The sequence below is a fragment of the Ambystoma mexicanum genome, chromosome 11 (assembly GCF_040938575.1).
Source record: "Ambystoma mexicanum isolate Mex_15411 chromosome 11, UKY_AmexF1_1, whole genome shotgun sequence".
NCBI classification, from domain to species: domain Eukaryota; kingdom Metazoa; phylum Chordata; class Amphibia; order Caudata; family Ambystomatidae; genus Ambystoma; species Ambystoma mexicanum.
This window is the reverse complement of record NC_090934.1, coordinates 248,173,977-248,198,684: the sequence shown is the minus strand read 5'-3', so window position 1 is coordinate 248,198,684 and position 24,708 is coordinate 248,173,977. Positions and strand designations below refer to the sequence as shown.

General features: G+C 44.7%; 1 long non-coding RNA gene across 1 annotated transcript in view; it reads left to right on the top strand.

The window, feature by feature from the left end:
* LOC138504692 (uncharacterized) overlaps nucleotides 1-3,798 on the top strand; it is a 125,072-nt gene extending 121,274 nt beyond the window's left edge. Inside the window, exon 3 of the long non-coding RNA XR_011279905.1 lies at nucleotides 3,673-3,798. This is a non-coding gene — a long non-coding RNA (uncharacterized lncRNA). The remainder of the gene's footprint in view (nucleotides 1-3,672) is intronic.
* Nucleotides 3,799-24,708: the final 20,910 nt, after the last annotated feature.

Below are 24,708 nucleotides of genomic sequence, written 5' to 3'. Positions count from 1 at the left end.
TTCTTAAGGAGGGGAATCACTGTCAAAACCTTAAGCTTAGTAGGAATGCAACCCGGCTGACAAGACACATTGACGGCCACCGTAATCTCAGACAGCAGCTCGACAGAAATATCTTTCATCACCGTGAAAGGAATAGCATCCGAAGGCGCCCCTGACTTGAAGCACTGAATAGCAGTAAACAAATCAGTCTCAGAAAAGACCGGGAAGGAAGACCAGTCATCCGGATTTACCAGGCTCATAGGAGCTTGGATTAACACCTCTGAGAGGGGAGTAGACATAGTCGCCTTGATATTGGTACGTATTGTTTCAATTATTTCTTCCAAACAAATGTGCCAGAAAATCACCAAGCTCCTGCATGGGGCTAGCGGACGGGATCAGTGTAACCGCACAGGAGAGAGATATAACTACAGAGAAGAGCGCCTTCGGGTAACATAATGATGATTTAATTTTGTGAGCATAGAAGGTTTTCTTGGCTAACATGACCGCCTGCCAAATAGGCTGCAGCACACGATATATAGTACTGCTTTAGGCTGGAATCATATGCTCTTCGTCATTTACGTTCCGACTGCATCAAAACACGACAAAGTGCCCTAAGATTCTCAGTAAACCAAGGTTCCAGGGGAAACATACGCGGCTGAATGAGCAGGGAGGGTGCCATTCTATCTGCAGTTTCAAGCCGAACTTCGGCCAATACATGCAGGGTCATTATAGGGGCCTTGCTGCATTTACCCTTAATAGATGATACCAAATCAGATTGAGCTGCAGAGTGCCAACAAGGTTGCCACCTCCTTGGCGGCTTAGCCTTATGTTCTACTTTAACCTTATTAAGGTTAACCAAATAATAGTCGGTCCCTAGAACAGGCTCTGGGTGAAGAGTAGTCACATAATTTTCATAAGCCAGGACCAGATCTAGGGTATTACCCAACTGGTGGGTAGGACCTGAGACCAATTGAGTCATTCCCAGATCAGCCAAACTATTAAAGAAAAGGCTGAGTCCGGGAGTTTGCAGGTTGTTAGATTTCAAGTTGAGGTCTCCAAGAACAAGAAGCTGAGAGAATTTGGTGTGTAAATCGGCCACCATGTCCAAGAAGGGCTCAAGAAACCCAGCATGTGAGACAGGCGGGCGGTAGATGTCCAGAAAATACCCAATACAGGAGGGGGAAAAAGCACAGCAGAATAGGAGAGCTTCCATGGGTATAGAGTGGTTAAACTCCGATCTAGAGCCTGCTAAAGCAGTTTTAAAAACAACTGCTATCCCACCACCCAATTGCGGAGTGGTTCGGTCTTCATGAATAATTCCAAAATCGGCTGGTATACCTTGAAGCAAGGCCGGCGCTGAGGACTCATGCAACCATGTTTCCGTTAAAACCAACAGGTCCGGCTGTCGGATAGATAATAGTTGCAAAATATCAGCTGCATGGGCAGGCAGCGAATGTGTATTCAGTAACAATAGGGTTGGGTCAGATGTTGGTCCAGCTAACTTCGAAGGCTGTACTAGTGAAGGCTGGAGATTAATAGCCGGGTAAGGTTCCAAATGGTTAAGCCAACCAATGGGAAAACAAGTGTCAGAAGGTGCTCGGGCCATCATTTTGTGTCGGCACAAAGACAAAACCCCATCCAACCCGGACTTAACACGGACGGGCACAGACGGGCTCTCCTTAAGCGTGCCTTTGGCGTGCTGATGCAGTGCCCGCTGTGTCCATCCGCTGCACGGGTGAATGCTCCAGTGTGAAAACAGAATCAAAATATCGAGGCTGAGTACCCCAAAAGGAAATACACCGAACACGGGTTACAAAGGAACATACAAAGTACTTTATTTTATACTGAATCCAGTTACAAAAACAGAGCAAAATCAGATAGCTATCGGCCCTCAGTACAACACAACGAACTCCAGCGTGTTTCAGTGTGTTCAGTGAGAGACGTTGTACATTAGATTGCATTCGCTTTTCATACATTTGGTGGGCACGATGTCCAGCCCCACTTTGGGTTAATATTCCTTTTAATACATCACCGATCTAGGGTTCGTGCCAAGTCTCAAACAGCCGCATATAACTGGTTTGCCTTTAATACATGTATCAACAAGCCTATGCAATAACTGTGTATTCTAAGATTTTCTATGCAGGCCTTCTCAAACATTAATACAATGTAGTTAAACAGATGTTCTTCGTTCAGTATTTGAATACATTGTCTCAACATATGCTCGTGGATTAGTTTCATTGCACGAGTAATCCTTCTACACGTAGGTCAACGAAGGACAAGGTCTCAGTTCACGACCTCAACAAGTGGCCTGCAGGCAAATTACACATTAGCTATGTACAGAGGTCAAGACGGCCATGTTGTATTCTGGAATTATATCGTCCACCATTTTAACTCACAAGGTGACTTTTACAAAGTGAATTCTAAAATGGCGGTTTGACCTAAAATGGCGGCTTACATGGATTTAAGTTCAGGACCTTGCAACATGGATTTCTTTCGCAAGCGTCTTTGCGAGCAGCTTGGCGTAGGCCAATATATATTTATTACAATAGGAGGCACCATATACTTTCTTTTTCGATACCAGCACATAAGTTGCTGAGCGTGAGCAAAGTGAGGCCAAGAAACGCCCACTTGCAAACAAAGAAACAGGGCTAGTCTTATGACTGCGTCCTGAAACAAGATTTCAGTCTAGCAGTATTCACAGAGTAAAATAGTGCACAACACACATTAAAAATTACAATGTAGCAAGTATTGCCATAAAACAATTTACACACACTGCAGATGGGCCTTATAATGGTTGTCCTGCTCAGGACAGCCTCACTGCTCTCTTTCTCAGCCCGGGCGTTTGCTCCAGCAGCTAAGTTGCCGTGGGTGATCAAAGTGAGGCCAAGAGACCCCCACTTGCAAACAAAGAAAAAGGACTAGCCTTACGACGGCGTCCTGAAACAAGATTTCAGTCTAGCAGTATTCACAGAGTAAAATAGTGCACAACACATGTTAAAAATAACAATGTAGCAAGTATTGCCATAAAACTATTTACACACACTGCAGAGGGGCTTTATAATGGTTGTCATGCTCAGAACAGACTCACCTCTCTCTTTCTATGGTGGTGCGGCAGATCTTCTGTGTTCTATGCACTCTGCTGCCAGCTCCCGCAGACTGCATGGATCTTCAACTGAGCCCAACTGAGAGTTGTCAAAGTTAGGGAATGTTGTGCAATGGTGTGTGTTTTAACATTGGGCTTAAGACCTCTATTTAAGACAGAATCATAACAATTGGAGGATGTTATATTTAATTCCTGAACTCCCAACCTTATTCTAGGTTTGCGAGCAGATAGCAAAGAAGCAGAGTGAAGGTAAGACGCCCGACAAGGACAGGGCATTCTGTTTGAGTAAAGGAAGATTACAAGGGAATTGTAGAAGGCTCATTATCCCTCTCTTCTGACAGGGATACTCAGCTTACGTATACATATATACGAAACGTTTATGATTGTGGAAGAACGGCTAAGGTAAAGATGCATAATTACAAGCACATCACGCATTTTGTAATGAAACGTTGCTTATGTTGCCAGGGTCACTAATGTATACATTGCAATTTGTCTTTTTCTTTTTACCTAACTACACGATGGGACTAACTTACCTATGGGTATGTACTCTTATTTTCTACTTGTGTGACATGAATTGTGTTAAAATATAGACCTGAAGGTGGTGCTACGCACCGAAATGCATTGGCAAGAGCCATATTGATTTGTAGAGGAATTGTGAATCCGCTGACTAAATTGTGTGATTTAAACACAATCACAACAGTAAAGATTTGTGAGAAAAATAAGTGACCATGATTGCTTTTTTGAGCTGCTTGTTTGAACTATGTAGTTGAACGGATTATCAAGCTAAACAAACCAATTAACAACAAACCTAAAGGAATGAATTTAGCTGCCTACTCGGAAGCAAAAAGTGAGCACCGGGCACTACGGGGTGGTTTCTAACTGTTGTACTTACTATAAAGCCCTAGTGTCGATGGGCTTTTTTCAAACCGGTAACCTCTTCAGAAAAACATATATCTATCTTAAACAATGAAAGAAACCACTTTCTATTTAAACCAAAGTTACCAATGGTCGTGCCCACCTATTCTCCATTTTTTAGACAACCTTTCATAACATGTTCTTTGGGCAGTTACCTGGGAGGGACTTATGCAATGACAGCATGCCATTAGGTATTTGGGAATTATGGGAATGTTCATCCGCAGAAGACGAATAGTGCATCCCTCCTAAAGGTGTCACCACTTCCCCTTGACAGCCATCTCCTCCCATTTGACCCTCCCTCCTGATACCATCTCCAGGGTTAGGATCAGGTAGCGACTGCCTTCCTCTGGCCACATTGCAGGATTCATCACACAGCATTATACTCTAGAAACAAAATCTCCCACTCATTCTATTGCTGAATAATTAATAACAGTGAGCATTCATAGAGCAAGTGGAGACACTAAAAATGTCAGCACTGTGTGGTGTAAATCAACATATATTGCAAATCACACATTTCGTTTGCTTTTTGTTTTACTCATAACAATTTCTTTTAATGTTGCTTTCTATGAGACCATCAACTACCAAAGCCTCATGTCACTTCCTGTAACATAATTATTTGTTATTTCACACTGATTTATTTATCTATTTTTACATTTACATAGTGCACAAAGCCTGGGGCATCCCGGCATTGATACATGACCATTTAAGTTCAAATAATACAGGCATTAAAAACATACAGTGTGAATGTTTTAATCAATAGGTTCTGGCAGTATTGTCGTGCTCCTGGGGTGCTCGTCTGTGGAAGTTAGGTGAAGAACAATGTTTTTAGAGCACTTTGTAAAGTCCAGTACGAATGATCTGCCCGCAGGGTGGGAGGGAGCATTTTCCAGTGCTTGGCTGCAATGACTGGGAAGCTAGCGCCTCCAGCTTTGGACCGTTTTACTTTGGGCTGGGTGATGTGGTGGACATAGGCAGACCTAGTGGGTCTGGAGGTGGATGCTTTAGATAATATTTGGGTACAAATACAAATCAGGGCACCCTGCATGCCCTTGTTACATAGACCCTCATACATCATAGAACATGCCCTCGATATTGATATGATATGATATGGCATTTGTAACGTGCCTATCCACAAGTGTTTCAAGGCGCGAATGAGCAGGTAAAGGGCATCATTCTATACACAGAATTACCTACTTCCTTTCCAGGGGCAGTGTCTCAATGATATCTGTTGCCGGCTTTCTTATCAGAAGCGTGTTGGCTATCACTTTTAAGAGACTGTTCCTTCAATAGCCTACCCATTTGAGAACATTGTATGTCCCATGATAGTTCTACTCCAAAAAGTATGAATGTTAATAAACACAGGTTTTTCATAAACACTGCAAAACATCTTTGTGCTCCATTATTTGCCACAGAAAATGTATAAACACTGATATACACAAATTGTTTCATTTTGTGAAAACACTAGAAAAATACAGCTGAAATTGACAAAACGTAAACACTGAAAACCAGAAACCCTAAATATATGCTAGTATTACCATAGAGAAACATACTAATGCTTGCTTTGCACATAATGCCAGTAATGATAATAATTTGGCACTTATATAGCGCTACGAACCCTCAGTTATCTGAGCGCTGCTTATTATTACCCACTGTGTGTGGTGCTCATTTATCGACCTTGGAAGGATGAAAGGCTGAGTTTGGCCCCGCAAGCGAGCGCTCTACTCGCTGTGCCACTTGACCGGCTACTATAAGAAAGCATGTCCATGCTGCCTCTGCCAATTTATTCCTGAATCCACACTTCAGAACATGCCATGCTGCAGTAGGAAAAACATGTCCAGCCTGGATTCAGCAGTTCAGGCAAGTCAATCCATATGAAACACGTATGTTTGTCTTATTCTTGAATCTCAGTAGAAATCTCATGCTACAGTACACAAATATATCCAGAATGGCACCACCAATGTAGGCCAGGCTAGCCATCTAATAACACCTATCATGTTTGCTTTGCCATTCATTCCCAAGGGAACCATGCCATGCACAATAAGAATATTGTTTCAGACTGTCACCAATGCAGGCCAGTCTAGCCATCTAATAACCCTTATTATGTTTGTTTTACCTTTGATTCACAGTAAGAATGCCATGCCATTGTAAAACAAAAGTACCCTGAATTCCACTGCACCAATAACCCTCCTACACTACTGCCATAATTATAGGCATACTCCCTTCTCTACACACGCATTCAAACAACCCAGGGTTGCTTGGGCGAGCTCAGTCTTTCCACTTGGCTGGCTTTGGCCGATGGGAGACAGTAGCAGGTCAGCACTCTGTTGCCTACTATGGATGAGCCACCCCTAGCAGAAGAGTTGCCATGACACACCTTCTAGCTTGCGTGGAAGGGGAAGGCAGGCTTAAGGAGAATTTGGAGTGAGGTACCAGTAAATACCCAGAGGAGCAGGGGTGCCAAAAGAAAACCCCAATCTTGGGGATCACCTCATTGGAAGGAAACACTAACAGGGCGTCACTGCCTCCGGTTGTGAAAAGGAACGGGGGAAAACGCAGCCTGAACAAGGAAACGAGCATTGCCCAGGAGTAGGCATTCACAGCGGGCAATTTCAGGTGAGTTTTTTGTGGCAATAAAGCTCAGAACGAACAAAGGGAAAACCAACACAAAAAAGGAAACAGAGGGACTGTGAGGGTTAGGGGCGTGGGCAACGAGTGGGGGAGCAGGATGGAGGCTTCAGCCAAAGATGTTCTGATGCATTACATAAGGGGCCAGAGTGATGGCTGCAACACTGTATGAAGAACACCTGCGCTGCATTGGTACACAGTAAGATGGCTCTGAACCCTATTGGTGATATTACAGAAACGTTGCACCAATGCAAGTGCCCATTAGCATTAGGACACAACATGCCCTAGTGTAAGAAAAGCATTCTTTAACACATTTTGTCATCAGGGCATTGGACTAGAACTAAGGCAAACATTGCCTTGATACAGAAATGCGCTCAAAAAATATATTTTTTGCAGTAAGACAATTTCTGCTCTATTGCTAGTTGCACTTCAACTGATGGAAAGTTTCTGTAATACCACCTTACAGGTTGGTACAGCATTGCCTACTGCTACTGGTTACACAAAAGGGCTATGAAGTCATTCATGCTTTAATTCACTCGGGAAAATGCCCAGCCTTTTCCTGCTTCAGGGTCAAAATAGTGCAACACATCTTAAGCGACTCAACCATAAAACCGCATCTTTGAAGTTTCTGGTATCGAAACCAGTTCGTCGGGCAAGTGTCACCCAACAATGTCGCTTTGGTGCATTTATGTGTAAACCTTAAGCCTAGAAAGACACATGTTTCGACATTCTTGAATATTATTGGGAATGCTGCTGTTGACTGTTCCTGAACAGGCTGAGACTGATTGACCTTGTAGAACAGTGTCTGAGTGATGAGTGAAGGATTATGACCATGCTGTCCCATCATCAATTTGAAAGCTTGGAAAGAAGTAACTTAGCTGCACGAAGTGATCACCAACCTGTGACTGCAGAAATGACGTACTTGTGTCACTCAAGCCGTAACATCATCAGGGTTACAGCTTTTCCCAACAAACATTGAAATAGCTTCCATATGCCTGATCACGACTTTGGTGGTAACACCAGCAATATTACCGCCGGCGGTATTAGCCCTACCGCCGAACTCCCCGGCGCTAATAGCGCCAGGTCACGAGTTTGGCGGTAATGTAATTCCTCATTCCCCATTGAGCCCATTCGGTAATGCCCCATTCCCCATTGGGCTCAATGGGGAACATTTGCGCTCTTATCGCCGGCGGATTTCCCGGTGATCTGTTAATAAAGCTGGTTGCCGTCTTCATTCCAGGCAGATATCCATACCAGAAGGACTGGAAGTTGGTTCGTTTGTCAAGCCATCCCGCCAGCCCACAATAAACCCACTCTTCTCGCTGAAACATCACTGTCTGCGGCTGATGGCAAATGTCAGAAGAGAAGGGGCTCCTGCCGGGAATCTCACCTCCTTGTGCCCTTACTGTAGCTGCTAAGCCCTCTGAGAGGGCAGCGAAATTTGGAGCTGGTTCAGTGCTGGAAATTGAAAAAGGTTCCCTGGGACCTCCCACCCCCTCTCATGCGTGTGGTGTAGGGGAGTGATGTGGGTGGGCCTACGATGTGAAGCTCCAACTCAAGTCGAACAGCACCCAATCTCCTCAAGGAACCCAATCAAGAGAAGCTCAGGGACACCGGTAAGAGGGACTAAGCCCGTGCGATTTTTGCATTAAAGCAAAGAGCATTTTGAGAATTATCACAGAATGTTATATTTGAAATATGTCTGTGGCAGTGATGCAATCTTGAAAATCTCTTGAATGAGGAATGCAAATGGGGGGTTTGTTTCTTCAGTTGTCACAAACTCACCCTAGCAGAAAAATGTCTGACATATATACTGCCTATCTATGGGTGTGAGGCTTGGACTGTTGCACTCAGATCTGGCAAATTAATAATTTTGCCTTACTGCAATTCTCCGGAAGCCCTCTAATGGGGGACAGAAGACGGCAGGGGCAACTGTGGAGCAGATCTACTCTGGGAGATTAGCCGTGCTCCTGCTATGCTCTGGAGAGAGAGAGAGAGAGAGAGAGAGAGACAGAGAGAGAGAGAGAGAGAGAGAGAGAGAGAGAGAGAGAGAGAGAGAGAGAGAGAGAGAGAGAGAGAGAGAGATTTTCATGTTTTACTATGGCTTGTAATGCTTTGTGATGCCAATCCATGCCATCACTGTGCCTTGCTATGTTACCTTTCTATAGGTGTTTTTATTGTTTGCACCCCTCACTTAACCTGCTCACAAGCTATGTTTTACCTTATTTGATACTGCTCTCAGGTGTGTTAGGCAGAATTGCATGCAGTACCCTCTGGGACCACTATACAAAATTAGGACTACATGTGTTAGCCACACTACACTTCAATACAAAATTCTAAGGTTTTGAGACAGTTTGAGCTCCCCTGAAATATGAGCCAAATGGTAGTTCAGTACTTAGAAAGGAGCAAAAGGCACAAGGTAAGTAAAATAGATCATTTATACTTTTTAGACAGTGCAAATAGTTTAAGTTTACCAGAGGAGTTCAATTCAAGTCAGTAGGCCAGGCCAAAGTCAATGGACTAGTGTTCTGGATAGGAAAGAGCAGTTCTGGTATCAAACCGCAAAGTCTTTGCGAAAGTTCTTAGAAGTAGTTTAGGCGAAAGAGAATCATATATCGGATCACAAGCTGATTAGGCCTGCAAGTTGGGAAAGTTTCACAAACCTTCAGCGCGAGAGTGGCGTTCTCTCAATCGCGTTGGCACAGTACCTTTTATGTGAAGAAAGAAATGCTGCTGAAGTCGTGGATCCTGGCAGGTCCGGCAGATCTCGCTGTTCCTGAGCCTCAGTCGTGAGGACAAGAGGGAGGACATCGGGGGACTCCTGCACCATGTGGGATCATTGAAGAAAGCAAACAAGATGGAGTCGTTTCAGTTCCAGTAGCTGTAGATTCAAGAACAAAACCCTCTCCCTGGTTAATCCTAACCAGCCTTGAGAAAAGTATCCAGGGGCCTCATTACAAGTCAGGCGGTAAGGGTTAATGGCGCTGGTAAAGGTGCTGGTGCCATCAACCCCATACCACCTGATTACGAGGTCCCCTCGCGGGACCCGGTCTGCACCTCTGGTCCCACCAACTCAAGGGAAGAAGCCGTCCTTGAAGGAGCTTCTCTGTCGAATGGAGCTTGGCAATTCAGACCTGCAGCAGGGCTTTACAGGGCAAACCAATGGTCCAGAGGTTGCAGCAGCCGCCCTATTCCAGCTCGTCTTTGGTTCTTTCGTTCCAGTGGTCGACTCTGCCTTCCAGTCCTGAAGACTCGCTTTTTAAACAGTTTTCCCCACCTTCTTTCAGATCCGTCAGAACATCTCACCCAGAGTCAGATCCCATAGCATAAAGTAACATGCAATTGCTAGAAGCTGGCCCAATGCATACTATGTGAACCTTTAAAAGATAGTCACAACATTATTGTGGTAAGTAACCTTTTTTCCAGTGGTGGAGTTTAACATATATTATACACTTACAAACAGGCCTATCAAGCAATGGCAAGCTGTGGATCCAATACTAGCTGGTTGGGTAATCGGCCAATGCCATAAAACGCAAACAAGGCAGTATGAGCTACTTTTTTAGCCAAGGTGTGGGCCAGCTTTGGTCCATTGCATGTGTACTTTGCGCATTGCACTAAAATACATTTAGTGCATTGTGCCGAGCTTGCACATACTGGCTATTAAAGAAGTTGTTCCCACTGAAGAGTAGGTGTTGAGGTTAAAAGGCAAAAGGCTGGTGCTCCAGGAGTTACCAATCACTGGCCTGGAGGGAGCAGTGCAGCTGGAGGTGGGCATACAGGTGGCTGCACAGAGCAAGGCAAAGCAGAGGTGCTGAGGCATGTAGAGCGTATGCCAGAGTGTACCCACAAGTGCATGGGCAGGAGGGAATGGTCACAAAGTGTGCTACCATTAAACAGAAGTTACTGGGCAACACGCATGTTCAGGCAAACAAAGGGGTACATTACATTATTGGTAATGTACTGGAGGATGCAGGTGCTGCTGAAGAACACAGAGAAGTGGAAGGGGTACACAAAACGAGGGAGCGAGAGTGGTGGACAGAAGGATACAGAAGTAAATATGGGTGAGTACATTTGTCCAAACCCAAAATCATCTGAATTCTCACTGTGTACGGATTTGGCCGAATGTCCAAGCGAGTTGAATGACACATTCAGGTTAAGTTTATGAAAATTCATGATGAATACATGTTGCTGTAAACAATGGGGTGAAGAGGTCAGACCGGTTCCCGCCAGCACATGTCCAAAGCAAACAAAGTATAAAGTTATTCGAATAGGTCAGACATTCAGAACATTTCCTGCCATGGATACGTTAAAAAAGCAAAGTGTCCAAATGACTAATGGCTTCCCCATGGCTGTTTTTTTTAGTATAGAAAGCAAAACTGCTTGCAGCTGACAAAAAATTATAATCTTTTTTTTTAAATGCAAATCCGCAAAAGATAATGCAAATAAAAAATGTGCATAGGATGTATTTTTTTAATTTACATCACTTTGAGAAATGCGCTGGCCATCTTATTCATAAAGGTAGCCTGCACACTGTCAGGGGGCTGTGCTGCATCACAAACAATGTGCTGGCCAGCCCCCTGTACATTAGAGTCGGGAGCAAGCATGGCACTCCCTGTACCCATAGGACAGAAGACTTCTTGGAAGATAAATCAGCATGCTGCCACTTTACTAGGTGTATGTACCTGCAGTGGATATTGAGGATGCTGGCAGCACTCGGAGGGACAAACAAGTGTCTACTGAAGAACATTGCCAGTGAAATGGGAGGACCAAGGAACAGGTAATCCCTAGCCATGCATCAAGGCCTGTGTTGAGGGATTGGTGGAGCAGGAGATGTTGGTAATTAATTTAGTCTGCTAAGAGTCAGTGGGAGAATTCTGGGAGATATGAAGGAGGACTGGCTGTGCACAGGTGCCTGCTTTGACATGCACATCCGGGGACTACACAATAAAAACCCACATGTTGTCAGGGGGGCTCCTGCCACGCTACACTCATCAAGGAGTGTGCAGAAGCCCTGACCTCAATCATCACGGCTTTTGTTAATGCCTTGTTCAGCAACAGTTCCATCCCACCGTAACTCAATGACGCATGGATCTCGCCTCTAATGAAAAAAGCCTCCCTCGACCCGACTGTTCCCACCAACTAGTGTCCCACCACAACAGTCCCTTTCCTACTACAAATCTTGGATTGCTGTCTACTCTCAGATACAAGCTTACCTCGAACACCACAACATCCTCAGCCCACGACAATCCCACTTCCGTCCGGGTCACGGCACAGAGTCAGCCCTCCTTGACCTTAAAAACCAATTGGATGACATCTGTGAATCCAGCACCCTAGTCCTCCTTCTACGGCTAGACCGATCAGCAGTTTTTGATCTGGTCAACCACCAAATACTTTGCCATCACCTTACCACAGCCGTCAACTTTTCCCCTGAAGCCTCTTTGTGGATTACCTCATTCCTCACAGACAGAACTGCCCATGCCTTTGCTGGTAGTGCAGCTGCCCACACAAATCCAATCTCTTGTAGGGTTCCACAAGGACCTTGTGTCTCCCGAACATTATACAATATCTACACCAAACCACTCTGACCACCTTAACTCTCTTGGCATCTCCTACGCTAACTATGCTGATGATGCCCAAATCCTCATCCCTATCTCAGACTACTAGGCCTTTGGCCCAGTGGCACAATATGAGTAATATATAGATATAGAGATAGAACTATGAACAAGACTCCATCAATATTAATAAAATCTATGATACCATACAAGCTTAGATGGCCGCACATTATCTCTGTCTCAATGATGACACAACTGAAATCCTGATAATTGGCCCTCCTACATGCTTAGCCAAACATGACCATGCCTTTTCGGTCTTTCACCATTCATTCCTTCTGCATCCCTGTATCCCCCTCCTCCAGAACACAGCATGACCCGCCATGGTAATGCGATCGCATCATCAGCAGCCCATACCATCAAAGTCTTGAATGATACTAAACATCTCCTCTAAAGACCATCTGGCCATAGCTAGAGCGATAATTGACTCCCAGTTTGGTTTGATAACTGTTGCTCCCTCCTCACCAACACCTCAGAGTGCAACCTACACAAGCTCCAGACTATCCAGAACAATGCCAACTGGGCTGCTTTGAACCTTAACAAACGAGACCATGTCTCAGTTTACAGAAAAGCTGCACACTAATTACCAGTCAGAGAACGGATCACATTTAAAATTCTGTCCATCACTCACCAATGTCTCTATAACTCTGCTCCACCCTACCTCTCCAATAGGATCACTATGAACGGTTCTTCCAGACCTACAAGACCAATCGACAGCCACAAACTGACCACCACACTGGCCCCCAGCTCTAAACGCACTAGAGCTGGGGCTCCAGCTTCCCAGTGATCGCTGCCCATTTGTGGAACAACCTTCCATCTCACCTGCGCTAAAAACCATCATACTAGTCATTCAGGAAACAACTAAAAACCATACTTTTCAATTGACAATGATCTACACCTGTAATTCCTGCTATAACCTATGATCTATTCCTGTTACACTTGTAATGACCTTTCCACCCTCTCCTATACACTCCCCCTCCCCTCCCTCACCCACCCACCTCCCACCCCCATGCCACCAGCATCTGGGTTGTGCACACTCTACAAATGTAAAAATAAATAAAATAAATAAACAAAGCACTATCATGTTAGGGTTTTAAGTGGGTCGGGGCTAGCTGGGGTTCCGCTCAGTGACTGTCAAATAAATCTTGGACTTGGGCTCTGCGACCTGATTTCCTAGCTCTAAAATTCACTGAAAAGATGGAGCATCAATACTGCCTTTTGCCAGCAGATGTCACTATAAGACATGTTTCGAATCATATTGCCATTTGAATGCATTTGGATTCGAATTATTTGTTTTGTAATACTCTGAAAGGAAAATATTCCATAGAGAATGCATTGTTTGATTTTTGCAACCTATCATTATATTGAAATGTTTTCATTGGAATGGTTTAATAAAATGAGCTAATACGTAATAATGAATTTCCTTTAAAAGAACTGAGAGATTGAAACTTGCATTGACCTATTGTGATTTCATTTTGTTTTTCTATTTGAATATTTTTTATTTTAGTCAATGTTTTTGACTGCTGGTTATTGATATTATAGTTAACACACCTTTTAAAATAGATGTTATGCCATGTACAGTGTCACGAGTGTCAATGAGGCCACTCCTTTAGTTACTTAAAGACCCCTGGGTCGTTACGAATTTCCCGGTCCAGACTAAATGCCAGAGAAAATGCTGGTAATTCCGGCACTGTCAATTTATTCCTGAACGATGACGTACAAGTTTGCAGGTGGGGACAGTGATCTACCGGCTGGCTTGACCTGCTGGTGGTACAGGCACCTACTGGTAAGTAAATGCCGGAATCACCGGCACCAGTGCTACCGGTGCCAGTGATTCTGGCAGTCCCATCCCATGGAGTCTGTTGTGACTCCATGGGAATGGGACAGTACCAGCTCTCCTATGCTCGTAATATCCCGGTAACACCGGGATAACGGGCGGCGGAGAAAGTTAGTGCAGTTACCGGCAAACTCGTAATGAGGGCCCAAGTCTTTTAACGGTTCCTCGACTACTTGAGATTCCAAGACTATGGGCCTCATTCCGAGGTTGGTGGTAGTCATGGCGCTATTTGCGCCATGACTGCTACCAATAACGGGTCCGGCACCGGTCTAGTTCAATGGAGACTTACCGGTGTAGTCCGACCTTTGCGGGACCAGTAAGTCCCCATTGAAAATGCCATTCCCCATTCCCATTTGAGCCCCCATAGGGCTCAATGGGAATGGGGAGGGAGTAAATAACGGGCTGGCGTATGTCAAGCCCGTTATTTGCGCCCTGGTCCCTTAACGGATCCCGTCCATAACATCAGACCAGGCGTTAAAGGAGGGACCTGCTAAGGGACCTTGTAGTAGAGCTGTAAGGGATTAACGGCACCTGTCTCCTTACCGGTGCCCGGTATCCCTTACCGCCCAACTTGGAATGAGGCCCTATTACAGGCACTGCTGAGTCAAACCTACCCCAAAATATTGTTTTCTGACGCATTAGCTCCCCACCCTCGATTTCCCTTCCCATTCAGGCATGAACTGTAGTGACACACAATACAGTACTGGGTATTGCTTTGGATTTGCATATGCATGCAGACTATATAATTGCTGTCAGGGATGGGGTTGTTGGGAAATTACAGGGTGTGGCAACATAATGCACAAGGGTGAATGAGGGTGGGGGCAGATTGTGATTAAGGTATGTGCAGCTCCTCCCCTCCTACTGCCTGGGTGCGCTGTACACATGTGCTGCCCTTACTCTATAGAACCAGTTTTATATATATATTTTCACTGAAAAAACTTTGTTAAAGGGATGCTATGGTTAAGTTGCGCTACTAAAAACCTATGAAATTCAGTGAAAAAACGATGTTAAAGGGACGTTGTGGTTCCAAGTAAAACCGAAAAACCCCTGAAATTCGCCAGTTATGGTAAGCTAAGCAACCATAACTCGCGCCACCACCGTGCACTGCTAAGACTAACACCCAGGACATCAAAGATCACATCACAAATGTCATTGATGACATCACGGATGACATCACATGTGCATTTACCTTTCATGAAAATTCTGTACAAGGGATTCTTATTGTAATGTTAATAAAAAAGTGTCAAAGATCATTGGAATAAATATCATGAGGTACGTAGTGCATTAAGTAATGCATTAATCCAAATAGCATTGCATTATGAAGTGTTTTCCAATATACCAAGGTACACATGTAGTAACATAGGCATAGTGTGCAGCAGACATGATGGAAATGCAATATTAATAATCTTGCCATGTTAAACACTAAAATTATAAATGCTTTCTTATTAGAGTCTTGCATACTGTGAAACATTTAATAAGTACCTAATCAAACCCACTTACTACATTATTGCATTATTGCACACAAAACACAAACAGACAACAACACATACAATTAGAGTACATACAGGGAAAGTGAAGTAAACAAAAAAAACAGCAGTATTACCGACAATCTTCATAATCTAATTGATTATCTTCATGCATAGAAATGATTGCTCTGCTTTAAAGCTACTACTTCCCTATGTATAACTATCACATATTGTGACTAGGCCCTAAGGAAAGTAGTGTAAGTGCAATGTGTACAAATATGAGCATATCCAGGGAAAGTACAGTGATAAAAAACAACAGAACTATAAGACAGTGTTGATAACCTTACTAATCATCTTCATACATAGATAGCATTGCTGTCTCCCCAAGTCTGTGTTTTCTCCTTTGTATATGTTTCATATGCTGTGAGTGGATCCTAACTGAATAACTGTAAGAACATATTTGAAGTATAAGTCTACAAATATAGTACTTTGTACTATAGTATAGTGAATTTTTAGTTCCTGACTGTTACTGGCCTAGATATATCAGTAAAGGAAAAAACAGTGAGTCAGAAATGTGATGTCATCAGTGATGTCATCAATGACATTTGTGATGTCATCTTTGATGTCCTGGGTGTTAGTCTTAGCAGTGCATGGTGGTGGCGCGACTTATGGTTGCTTAGCTTACCTTAACTGGCGAATTTCAGGGGTCTTTCGGTTTTACTTGGAACCATAACGTCCCTTTAACAACGTTTTTTCACTGAATTTCATAGGTTTTCAGTAGTGCAACTTAACTATAACGCCCCTTTAACAAAGTTTTTTCATTGTATTTCACAGGTTTTAACCATAAAGTCCCCTTAACGAAGTTTTTTCATTGAATTTCATAGGTCTTTATGAGTCCAACTTAACCAAAACGTCCCTTTAACAAAGTTTTTTTAGTAAATTTCATTGGTTTTTATTAGTGCAACTTAACCATAACATCCCCTTAACAAAGTTTTTTCATTGAATTTCATATGTTTTAATTAGTGCCACTTAACCTTAACGTCCTTAACAAAGTTTTTTCTTTGAATTTCATAAGTTTTTATGAGTCCAACTTAACCAAAACGTCCCTTTAACAAAGTTTTTTCAGTAAATTTCATTGGTTTTTATTAGTGCAACTTAACCATAACGTCCCCTTAACAAAGTTTTTTCATTGAATTTCATAGGTTTTTATTAGTGCCACTTAACCATAACGTCCTCTTAACAAAGTTTTTTCTTTGAATGTCATTGGTTTTTATTAGTGCAAATTAGTCATAATGTCTATGAACATCTGACTTCATTGTAGACCTTCCCGAGAGTGCCACATGACCATATACTGGCGCGCGGCATGATGACGTGTCCGAGAACCCATACGCACTTCACGATAAGATCTGTGCTTCGCTGACAGTTCTGAACTGCATTTTCTACTGATCTAGGAACTTTAAACTTCAGAATTTCCCTTGCACAGCTCCAACACCTATTCCTACTCATCCATTAACAATCTAGTACACAGTACATACTTTTTGCAAAACTGCTATTTTTCTTAAAATAGAATCAGTTTATGCCATCCCTCCTCCCCAAGAGACACCACCACTGCGTAATCAAGGAGCATGAGAAACACTGCCCCCTACCTTAGAAATAACACACGCGCAACATTTTCCCCTGTCCACCTGCCCCTCCATATTAGTGTTTGGTGCCTCTTCCCTCATTTCCCTCCCCACCTTTCGTTCTAAGCTCTCCTGCCAAAAACAAAATGCATCCAAAAACAAAATAAATGTTCCTTTAGGAACCACCTTTCACAGTTAAAAAATAGAACTAAAAAAAAAACGTATAGACTCCATCTACTTTATATTTCTCAGTAAAGTACATAGACTCAATAAGATTTTCCAACATTTCCATTTGCATTTTGTGTTATGCTAATGGGAATATTGTGGCGTTCATCCTCCGTTCCAGGGACTCGAACAGTGGATACCAGCCCAGCAGCCCAAGTTATCAGCTCAAGCGAAGCGAGGGTGGATAACGAGGTCTTTGGACCATTATCCCCCCATTCCAGCCCCTGAAATGGGGGATGAAGGCCCTTAGCACCTAAGGTTCCCAAAGCGGGAAGGTCTAAAAAAGAGGATTTTAATTTCTACACCGGGACGCCTGTGGCGTCCCGGTGTAGGAAGGAAAATCCTTTTCCAAGATGGCCACCATGGAAAGGGAAGGTGGGGGTTCCATAAAGGGCCCCTCTTCGCTTTCCATGGCAGCCTGCAGAAGGCAAAAAGAGAACCCTATGACCATATTACCACAAGCACATTTTTATTCCCTTTCAAATCTATCCTAATTTCGAAATAACTTTACCACAAAGCCAGTCCCCGGTGGACATGGCCACTTTAATCCTATGTTTTGTCCCTTGTGGTCATGGCTAGTAGCCAGATTGTCCGGATCATGACCTTATTCCATGACCCAGACAATCTGACCACTGCCCATGGCCACAGGCTACTCCTCAGTCACTAAAGGTATACCGCTATTTTTTGTATCTACATTATGACACTTTATGACACTTGTCAAAAAATAAAACACTGGCACATTTCCAAAACCATGCTTGTAGGTCCTAGCCAATGCTCATTATGCACGTTTGCTGGAAATCCACCCATGTTTTATTTTTTCAAAAGTGTCAAATGTATGCACATACAATCGTCATATAACCTAGCCCCCACTTGACAAAATCCATTCAGACTTTACGAAACCATTTATATCTAGATCTATACTCTTTTTGCAAACCTTTGTGTAGATTTGTCAAATGGCACCACATTTATGAGCCTTTACAATATTTTGGAACCCCCCTCTAATTTTGCTCCCTCTTGACAGAATCCCACCAAACTTCGCAAAAACATTTATGTCTAGATCTATTATCAGTTTGTCAAATGAAGTGTAGATTCGTCAAATGGCACCTCATTTATAAGCCTTTACATTATATTGGCACCCCCCTCTCTAATTTTGCCCCCTCATGACAGAATCCCACCAAACTTTAATACAAGGAAAGAGGGTACATTTCCCATATTTCAGTCAGTCAAACAAGAATTTTCGGATTCCAAAAAATCCATCAAACACAAAAAATGCAAAAACATCACATATGAGCAATTACAATCACTACTCCCAAACAGAAACAATAACTCCACAGTTCATTAAATCCCTGATTCTGTCCCAAAATGGCCCTTTACGGTGGCCTCTCCACCAAGGCGCTTGTCCGATCTCGACCCAAAGGGATAAGGTTAGCGCCAGACAATGGAGATGACCTCACAATTGGCCGCCAGGTGCACCCAGACCCTGTATAGGGATGTGGACTAATAAAGATCCCACTCATGTGCATCCTGCCAGCTCCCTCACATTGTCCCAGAACTTCGTTTGCCACACTCCGGTCACTAAAGGCCAATTCCACAATATCACAGAACTGATTCCCCCCACTTGGCACTCTATCACAACCCACCATGGATTCCCTATACACTGAGGCACAACCTTTAGTAGACCGTAGCCAGTGTAAGGTTTTATTTAACAGGGTATCCTTCGATTCGTGCACATCCCTTGCCAGTTTGGGAACCCCATGGAGGTACACCCTAAAATGACTGGGCTGACATTGAGGTAGGGGCTGGGAGGGAACCCCAAACCCTCTCTTTTTCCCTGGGTTGGGACATTGTGGGCCCTCTCTTTGTGGTGCATAAACCCGCAAGGGGGATAGGCTTTGCCTTGGGGTTGGGCACCCTATGAGGCTCTCTAAATTTAGCACTTCTTGCACTGGAGTTGGTGACAATTGCTGGTCCCGCGATCCCCAGCCCCAAGCTAAGGGAGTTGATTGTAGGAACTACAGTTACAGGTCTCAGGGTAGCCTGTTCCCCATGATATACCAATGGAGGATTGGAGGGGCCCTTGCACATATTTGAATTAATCAGAGGCAACCCATCCCTCATAACCCACCCCTTAGATTCTATAAGGCGTGAGAGCAAAGTTCTAATAGCTGCTAGCTCCATCAACACTTGATTACATTTACAGCCGGCCCCCTTAGGTATAAAGACACCCCCGGCTGGGGGGTCAGTAGCTGTTCCAATGTCAATGCTAATTTTGTGACATTGTAGATTGATAGTTTGAAGTGGGAGAGATGGAGATAGGAGCTGGCTACTGAACTAGATGAAGACCCTTGCTCACTACAAGGGCTACGAGAGCAGAGGGGATGGTTATGCATGGAACTGTCGATACACTGTCCATCCTCTGTGAGAACAGGGGCAGGAGAGGAACTGGACAAACCCACAACCATTCCAGAGTTAGGATCGAGATCCTCAACAACATCCAAAGCATGTGCAAGTTCTGGACAAAACACACCCAAGGAGATGCCAGGGGAAGTACCAAGGGGGAGGCTGGATGGTTGACAGCCACCGGTAGACTCTGAGTGCCGAACCGGTTCCCCCTGCGTCCCCGGGCATGGTTCACCGAAAGCAGGAAGCAGGAATAGTGGGCAGGATGTCATAGTAGGGGCCCAGAGCTCCACTGCAACGGGGGGTGGGCAGACTAGCGGGCCACCCTTGCATGGGGCTTTGTCCGCGAGGTCTCCCAAACTCAGCTGTCCATCCTTAGTAACTTCTACGGTTATAGATGTCTCCTTGGCTACCACCTTAGTTGCTATGCCCCCTCCTCCCCCATGTAGGTGATACAGGCCACCCTGACCACCAGCCCCTCCATCAACTCCAACACGAAGAACTTCCAGATCAATTTTACTGTCCCTTCGATCTTGGAGGGCTTGCTGGGCTTCTATTTCCGACGAAAGAGTAGTGGGGTGGCTAGAAGTCACTTCCCCAAAAGTAAAGGCAGTGTCAGTGAGGGAGGAGTCCGCTGTAAGGGCCTTAGCTCCAGTTGTTCCTCCTTGGTGGCTCTGTCTCTTAATAACCCCAATTTTATGCGCTAATGTCAGCTCAGTACTAATGGGGGCGGGCTCAGAGCAGCACAGGAGCGGGGTGAAGGGCAAGATGGGAGAGGGTTTCTTAAGTACAACATGGCCCTTGTGGGACCTTAATGACTTGAATAGGCGCATGGCGGATCCCCCCAAGCCAAGACCTCAATCGCAATAACTGATCCGGACCTTTACTCCTTAAGGCACAGTCACAGAAGTAAGCACTCCCCTGCACTTACTTTCTCCGCAGCCGTATCCGGCGTCTCGTTTGGAAAGGGTCTCCCACCACGAACGCTGAACACCTGCGGCACCAAACACTGCGCACCTAGCCCGCCGCGGGCTTCACCGCTTCGGGATCTGGGCCGGTGTAATATACCCAGGGGGCGTGGCCAGGAACTGCCAATGAGGAAAGACCCAGGAGGGGTCTGTGTTGCCGCCAAACTCCGCGCCCTTGCCCCACCGCGGGCTTCACCGCTTCGGGGTCGGGTCCAGTGTAATATGTCCAGGGGGCATGGCCAGGAACCGCCAATGAGGAAAGACCCAGGAGGGGTCTGTGTTGCTGCCAAACACCGCGCCCTTGCACCGGCGCGGGCTTCACCGCTTCGGGGTCGGGGCCGGTGTAATATGTCCAGGGGGCGTGGCCAGGAACCGCCAATGAGGAAGGACCCATGAGGGGTCTGTGTTGCCGCCAAACACTGCGCCCTTGCCCCGCCGCAGGCTTCACCGCTTCGGGGTCGGGGCCGGTGTAATATGTCCAGGGGGTGTGGCCAGGAACCGCCAATGAGGAAAGACCCAGGAGAGGTCTGTATTGCCGCCAAACACCGCACCCTTGCCCCCACCGCCACCTCCACTTCCATAGCCCTGACCCAGATTTCTTATGGTGTATGGTAAGTGTATGGCATTTCCCATATTTATAAAACGAACCAAAAACAATTATCCATTTGTGCTGATAGTGACACCGTTTTCGGTTTTATTTGAGTCCAAACGATCAAGAGAGCGTTGAAGGCCCACTGGCATCTGGTCGCGCAATATATAGTCATCGGCATAAGTGAGATAATGCATTTGTTTCCCTCCCAGACGAGGAGGAAAGGATCTCACCTCTCTCAAAGCCATTCATACATAATCTGCCCTGTACAGATTTAACAAGGAGGGAGCCGTCACGCACCCCCGTCTCCCACCACTGAATGCCGGGAGAGGAGAGTTAAGGACCCCTCCCTGTCCAGCCTAATCTGAACTGGAGAGTCTTTATGCAAGCACGTCAGAATATCCAATATGGAGTGTGGGCAGCCTGGGCGTTCATTTATTCTCAAAGCGTGTCTCTATTTACTCAGTCCAAAGCCTCAGTCAAACCTATTAGAGCACAATAGGTAGGGTTTATTATTCAAGATGGCTTGTTGTTGAATTACATGGATTATAAAAAAAACATTTAAGGAAGTACCCAGATTGTTTCGGAAGGCCACCTGGTTAGTCTCAACTAGACCAGTAGTCTCAGCCCGTGAATCCAATCTGTTCAGCATTATGGACGCAACGATTTTACTGGGAATGTCCAAAAGTGCAATTGGGTGACAGTTAGCAGTTAATCCTATTGCCCTTTTTATAAATAGGCACGACTATGGCTGTATTCCAAGATGCGGGAAACAGTTTCAAAATGTGCTTGAGCAGTATATACAGACTTGCCTCCACATCTCAGTATCACCTTTCAGTGTTACATTAGCGAAGCCATCAGGCCCAGGTTATCCCCGACTGGAATACCGCCTAACTTTATTTGCGTTAGCGCCCACCCATCTGATGGTATTACCACTGGAGCAGGGGTTGGGCGCTGAACAGTACTCCCCATTCCCCATTGGGTCTGACCCAATGGCGAATTTTCATCACAATTACCGTGCACTTATACCACCGGCGGTAATTGCACCGAAAATGGGAATTTTTCTGGCGTGTTGCTGGGGGTAAACTCACCGAACTCGAGATTGGGAAGAGTGGTAAATGCGGCGGAAACACAGTTACCACTGCATTTAAGGGCTCTGCCCAACTCGTGATGAGGCCCTAAGTGGTCAAAGGCCTTTCGGCATCCAAGGCAAGCATCCTCGCAAGAGTTTGGGTTTTGTTAACTTTCTCTATTATGTGACAGACCCGTTGCGTATTATCAAATGTCTGTGGGAATATCGGTGCCTTATAAAGCCCGACTGAACCCGGTCAATCAATTTGGGTAGTATTTTTTCCAGTCTAGTTGTCAATATTTTTGTATATAATTTTGGATCTATATTAAAAAGAGCAATGATGGTATGACGAGCGCTGCGTGCTATCCTTATTGGGTTTAGGGAGCATCGACACTTTTGCCCTATGTAGTATCTGCCTCACTGGGTGCACACTGTGCAGGCAGTAGAATCTGTTGATGTCATCTAGAATCTTATGGGACATCAGAGTTCCAATAGTTACAGTTGGGATTACAGGATGGGAGGACCTAACTGAGAGGATGTTATCTGTTTAGCTCCTGCCTCTCCTAACCAACTTGCCCTGTAATTTGGAATAAACATACTCACTTTTAAATACAAAAGTCTCCAGTGTTTTACTTGCTTCCTGATGACTTCCAGCATCCTTGAATATTACAAGTGGCGACGAGGATGGGATTCGAACCCACGCATGCATAGCACACAGTTCTCAATTGTGGTGTTTTCTCTTCGCGCGCTGTTTCTTTCCCAGTTGCGTTGTTTCCGTGTGATCTTTGTCCTGTAAGTATCTTTTCTATCTTTTCCCACTTTTATGTGTTTTCTTCGAGGCAGTGGGTGTGTATGTGAACGGTATAAATGGATGATGCAAATGACAGGTTTTTCTGGGTAAAATGGTGTTGTGATGGGGTTATGGTTGTGATGTGGTGGTGATGTGTTGATGCATTATGATGGTCTATCTGGATGTTAGTTAGTTATTTGATGGTTGCGTGAGTACGCGGATGTGCCGCGGGTGTTGTAGACCCGAGTCTTCATGTGGCAGATGGAGTGGAAGGAGATACACATTGATGGTTGAGTGTGTGGTAAGGAATGTATGCGCTTGCAGGTGGCAGCTTTGAGGCTCGGGAGTGGCAGTCCCGGGCAGGTGGTGATTTGTGTGCTTGTTTGTACTGAACGTTAGATACGTGAATGTGGTATACGCTTATAGGGTTGTGATTGTGGTATGATTTTGGCAGATGTGTATGAGTGGTGAATTTTCTGGTGGTCTCCGAGTGCCTGGTTTGCAGTTTCCCTTTGTGTGTTTCTTTCTGAAGGAAGGGAGATGTGTAGTATCTGCCTCACTGGGTGCACACTGTGCAGGCAGTAGAATCTGTTGATGTCATCTAGAATCTTATAGGACTTCAAAGTTCCAATAGTTACAGTTGGGATTACAGGACGGGAGGACCTAACTGAGAGGATGTTATCTGTTTAGCTCCTGCCTCTCCTAACAAATATGCCCTGTAATTTGGAATAAACGTACTCACTTTTATATACTAAAGTCTCCAGCGTCTTACCTGCTACCTGATGACTTCCAGCATCTTTAACTATTACACCCTAGGTCCTTATTAACTGGCATGGATAAGATTGCTTCCCTCACTTCTTCAGGCGAGATATCCCCTCTAACTCCTCCCTTTTCTCCTGATGTAGTCTTCTTTAGTGAACATTGTAACAGATACGACCCCTGATCTTCTTCAACTGGATAGTCTGAAGAGTGTAAGGCAGGGAATATATTCTGTATGGGCTTCTATAAAATCACTCGAGGCAGAACTCTTCCCCTCTGCTCCATTTTAATTTTAAGGATCGTCCTGGACACCTCTTAAATACAAGAGCATTTTTTCTGCTCGCCTGGTTTGGAGAACCTCCAATTATCCCTTAATATGTTGGTATTGTTTCCTGAGCGTGGTTCCAGTATCACTTTCCATTTTGGCCATTATGCTCTGGAGTTGGGATTCTAACTCAGTTTGAAGCTCGTTTAGTTGTTTATCCCTCTGTACTTTTGTAGTGATTAACTGCCCCTTCATCATCGTTCCAAACACACCTAAACCGTTTGTTCCTGTGATTCCAGTGTCATATTTATTTTAAAGAATTCCCCAATTTTGCCCCATAATTCATCACAGATCGCCCTATCCTTAAGTAGATGGTTGGGAAATGTCCACTTCCATAGCCTTGACCCACAGTGTATAGTAAGTGTAATGGGTGCATGGTCCAATATGGTTATTGCCCCCAGATATAATTGATCCTTGAGAAGGA